General features: G+C 43.5%; 2 non-coding genes across 2 annotated transcripts; one reads left to right on the forward strand and one right to left on the reverse strand.

Annotated features, from left to right (window-relative positions):
* Nucleotides 1–2,878: 2,878 nt before the first annotated feature.
* On the forward strand, nucleotides 2,879–2,960 carry trnas-aga (transfer RNA serine (anticodon AGA)). The gene has a single exon. It is a non-coding gene; the product is annotated as a tRNA-Ser (tRNA).
* A 180-nt stretch (nucleotides 2,961–3,140) lies between these two features.
* trnal-uag (transfer RNA leucine (anticodon UAG)) lies at nucleotides 3,141–3,222 on the reverse strand. Its single transcript has one exon. It is a non-coding gene; the product is annotated as a tRNA-Leu (tRNA).
* Between the last annotated feature and the right edge of the window lie 1,778 nt (nucleotides 3,223–5,000).

Below are 5,000 nucleotides of genomic sequence, written 5' to 3' on the forward strand. Positions count from 1 at the left end.
CAGTTTCATTCACAACTAAAGCTCTCAGAGGGCAATGGCCAAACTGTCAAACAGTTGAGTATTAGAGCATTTGAACTAATCCTCTTGGCAGATCGCATGATTGCGGAGTGACAGGTATGAAACAGCCCCATAACATGAATGAGTGAATGCTGTTCACCCACTATAACAAGAATCAACAAAGTACATGACGCTGACGTGAAGTTGAACACGCAACTTTCTGATCTGGAGTCAGACGCGCTACCGTTGCGCCACAGAGGCAGCCCGAGTGGTCCGGTCCGATGGCGCTTTGTTACGTTATAGAAGAAACGCTCAAATAAGCTCTATTTTCAGAATCAAAAAGGTTTTCTGGCAATTGTCAGTGAACAAAATTCCCAAACTACAAGCGTACTTGGGTGGTAAGGTGCAGCATAGCATTTTAGCCTAAGTCCAAGATGTTAATAACACATGAGATTATTCAGCAACGCCTTGACAGGGATGACTAATGAGGCCAAAGAGTTCTTTTGGGGTCTCCCCACGTAGATTTAAATCCTGAGAGTAATGGCTTCTTCTGCTCAAGTGTGTGATGGGATTTTGTTTACTTTGCCAGTGCCCCATTTTTAAGCCTATGGCTTTTGATTTCTTTCGATCGATCGATCGATCTTTGCAAAGTAAATAAGTATTCAACTGCGGACTCTTGGTTGACATTGCCATCCCTCTGGACTTTAGAAGCATGCGCTTTGGCCTCAAAACTCCTCCTACTTTTGGCGGCAGGAAAAAAAGGCTACAACCCATACACACGCACAAGAAAAGGTTCCGATGGCGCTGTGTTAGGTTATAGAAGAAACGCTCAAATAAGCTCTATTTTCAGAATCAAAAAGGTTTTCTGGCAATTGTCAGTGAACAAAATTCCCAAACTACAAGCGTACTTGGGTGGTAAGGTGCAGCATAGCATTTTAGCCTAAGTCCAAGATGTTTATAACACATGAGATTATTCAGCAACGCCTTGACAGGGATGACTAATGAGGCCAAAGAGTTCTTTTGGGGTCTCCCCACGTAGATTTAAATCCTGAGAGTAATGGCTTCTTCTGCTCAAGTGTGTGATGGGATTTTGTTTACTTTGCCAGTGCCCCATTTTTAAGCTTATGGCTTTTGATTTCTTTCGATCGATCGATCGATCTTTGCAAAGTAAATAAGTATTCAACTGCGGACTCTTGGTTGACATTGCCATCCCTCTGAACTTTAGAAGCATGCGCTTTGGCCTCAAAACTCCTCCTACTTTTGGCGGCAGGAAAAAAAGGCTACAACCCATACACACGCACAAGAAAAGGTTCCGATGGCGCTGTGTTACGTTATAGAAGAAACGCTCAAATAAGCTCTATTTTCAGAATCAAAAAGGTTTTCTGGCAATTGTCAGTGAACAAAATTCCCAAACTACAAGCGTACTTGGGTGGTAAGGTGCAGCATAGCATTTTAGCCTAAGTCCAAGATGTTTATAACACATGAGATTATTCAGCAACGCCTTGACAGGGATGACTAATGAGGCCAAAGAGTTCTTTTGGGGTCTCCCCACGTAGATTTAAATCCTGAGAGTAATGGCTTCTTCTGCTCAAGTGTGTGATGGGATTTTGTTTACTTTGCCAGTGCCCCATTTTTAAGCCTATGGCTTTTGATTTCTTTCGATCAATCGATCGATCTTTGCAAAGTAAATAAGTATTCAACTGCGGACTCTTGGTTGACATTGCCATCCCTCTGAACTTTAGAAGCATGCGCTTTGGCCTCAAAACTCCTCCTACTTTTGGCGGCAGGAAAAAAAGGCTACAACCCATACACACGCACAAGAAAAGGTTCCGATGGCGCTGTGTTAGGTTATAGAAGAAACGCTCAAATAAGCTCTATTTTCAGAATCAAAAAGGTTTTCTGGCAATTGTCAGTGAACAAAATTCCCAAACTACAAGCGTACTTGGGTGGTAAGGTGCAGCATAGCATTTTAGCCTAAGTCCAAGATGTTTATAACACATGAGATTATTCAGCAACGCCTTGACAGGGATGACTAATGAGGCCAAAGAGTTCTTTTGGGGTCTCCCCACGTAGATTTAAATCCTGAGAGTAATGGCTTCTTCTGCTCAAGTGTGTGATGGGATTTTGTTTACTTTGCCAGTGCCCCATTTTTAAGCCTATGGCTTTTGATTTCTTTCGATCGATCGATCGATCTTTGCAAAGTAAATAAGTATTCAACTGCGGACTCTTGGTTGACATTGCCATCCCTCTGAACTTTAGAAGCATGCGCTTTGGCCTCAAAACTCCTCCTACTTTTGGCGGCAGGAAAAAAAGGCTACAACCCATACACACGCACAAGAAAAGGTTCCGATGGCGCTGTGTTACGTTATAGAAGAAACGCTCAAATAAGCTCTATTTTCAGAATCAAAAAGGTTTTCTGGCAATTGTCAGTGAACAAAATTCCCAAACTACAAGCGTACTTGGGTGGTAAGGTGCAGCATAGCATTTTAGCCTAAGTCCAAGATGTTTATAACACATGAGATTATTCAGCAACGCCTTGACAGGGATGACTAATGAGGCCAAAGAGTTCTTTTGGGGTCTCCCCACGTAGATTTAAATCCTGAGAGTAATGGCTTCTTCTGCTCAAGTGTGTGATGGGATTTTGTTTACTTTGCCAGTGCCCCATTTTTAAGCCTATGGCTTTTGATTTCTTTCGATCGATCGATCAATCTTTGCAAAGTAAATAAGTATTCAACTGCGGACTCTTGATTGACATTGCCATCCCTCTGAACTTCAGAAGCATGCGCTTTGGCCTCAAAACTCCTCCTACTTTTGGCGGCAGGAAAAAAAGGCTAAAACCCATACACACGCACAAGAAAAGGTTCCCGTAAGCAGCTAATGAGTTGTTGTGGCCGAGTGGTTAAGGCGATGGACTAGAAATCCATTGGGAATTTCCCGCGCAGGTTCGAATCCTGCCAACAACGTGGTTCATGTTGTTCCCGTACGGGCCCCTGCTGGCAGGCCATTTGGCGGAAGTAAAGAATCCCTGGTTGGCTTTTGACCAGGGCCAGATTTAGAATATGTATTTTATGAAAGCTAAACTCAAACGGAAGCGCTGCCGACAGACATCACACAGCCCTGCTCTTGACGTTCGGCATGCGAACTGGCAGCGGTGGGATTTAAACCCACGCCTCCGAAGAGACTGGAACCTAAATCCAGCGCCTTAGACCACTCGGCCACGCTACCTGTTGCTCAGTTGGACAAGAAATGCGACCAGCGAAACCGTGCAAAAAAAGGCGTTTCTATGATAGTAATTATCTTCAAACCATGTTCCGTGTGCATGGAACTTTAGATATCAATTACAGGCGCCGATTTGCGACACGGCACTGCGAAAGCATGTGTCCTTGCGATGGTGGTATCGTGGTAAGCATAGCTGCCTTCCAAGCAATTGACCCGGGTTCGATTCCCGGCCATCGCATGCTACACTTTTGAGTTATACATGTGTATATGCAGTTTCATTCACAACTAAAGCTCTCAGAGGGCAATGGCCAAACTGTCAAACAGTTGAGTATTAGAGCATTTGAACTAATCCTCTTGGCAGATCGCATGATTGCGGAGTGACAGGTATGAAACAGCCCCATAACATGAATGAGTGAATGCTGTTCACCCACTATAACAAGAATCAACAAAGTACATGACGCTGACGTGAAGTTGAACACGCAACTTTCTGATCTGGAGTCAGACGCGCTACCGTTGCGCCACAGAGGCAGCCCGAGTGGTCCGGTCCGATGGCGCTTTGTTACGTTATAGAAGAAACGCTCAAATAAGCTCTATTTTCAGAATCAAAAAGGTTTTCTGGCAATTGTCAGTGAACAAAATTCCCAAACTACAAGCGTACTTGGGTGGTAAGGTGCAGCATAGCATTTTAGCCTAAGTCCAAGATGTTAATAACACATGAGATTATTCAGCAACGCCTTGACAGGGATGACTAATGAGGCCAAAGAGTTCTTTTGGGGTCTCCCCACGTAGATTTAAATCCTGAGAGTAATGGCTTCTTCTGCTCAAGTGTGTGATGGGATTTTGTTTACTTTGCCAGTGCCCCATTTTTAAGCCTATGGCTTTTGATTTCTTTCGATCGATCGATCGATCTTTGCAAAGTAAATAAGTATTCAACTGCGGACTCTTGGTTGACATTGCCATCCCTCTGAACTTTAGAAGCATGCGCTTTGGCCTCAAAACTCCTCCTACTTTTGGCGGCAGGAAAAAAAGGCTACAACCCATACACACGCACAAGAAAAGGTTCCGATGGCGCTGTGTTAGGTTATAGAAGAAACGCTCAAATAAGCTCTATTTTCAGAATCAAAAAGGTTTTCTGGCAATTGTCAGTGAACAAAATTCCCAAACTACAAGCGTACTTGGGTGGTAAGGTGCAGCATAGCATTTTAGCCTAAGTCCAAGATGTTAATAACACATGAGATTATTCAGCAACGCCTTGACAGGGATGACTAATGAGGCCAAAGAGTTCTTTTGGGGTCTCCCCACGTAGATTTAAATCCTGAGAGTAATGGCTTCTTCTGCTCAAGTGTGTGATGGGATTTTGTTTACTTTGCCAGTGCCCCATTTTTAAGCTTATGGCTTTTGATTTCTTTCGATCGATCGATCGATCTTTGCAAAGTAAATAAGTATTCAACTGCGGACTCTTGGTTGACATTGCCATCCCTCTGAACTTTAGAAGCATGCGCTTTGGCCTCAAAACTCCTCCTACTTTTGGCGGCAGGAAAAAAAGGCTACAACCCATACACACGCACAAGAAAAGGTTCCGATGGCGCTGTGTTACGTTATAGAAGAAACGCTCAAATAAGCTCTATTTTCAGAATCAAAAAGGTTTTCTGGCAATTGTCAGTGAACAAAATTCCCAAACTACAAGCGTACTTGGGTGGTAAGGTGCAGCATAGCATTTTAGCCTAAGTCCAAGATGTTTATAACACATGAGATTATTCAGCAACGCCTTGACAGGGATGACT

The sequence above is a fragment of the Eucyclogobius newberryi genome, unplaced genomic scaffold, assembly GCF_026437365.1.
Source record: "Eucyclogobius newberryi isolate DKJ021-1_F unplaced genomic scaffold, fEucNew1.0.hap1 SCAF_36, whole genome shotgun sequence".
NCBI lineage: Eukaryota > Metazoa > Chordata > Actinopteri > Gobiiformes > Gobiidae > Eucyclogobius > Eucyclogobius newberryi.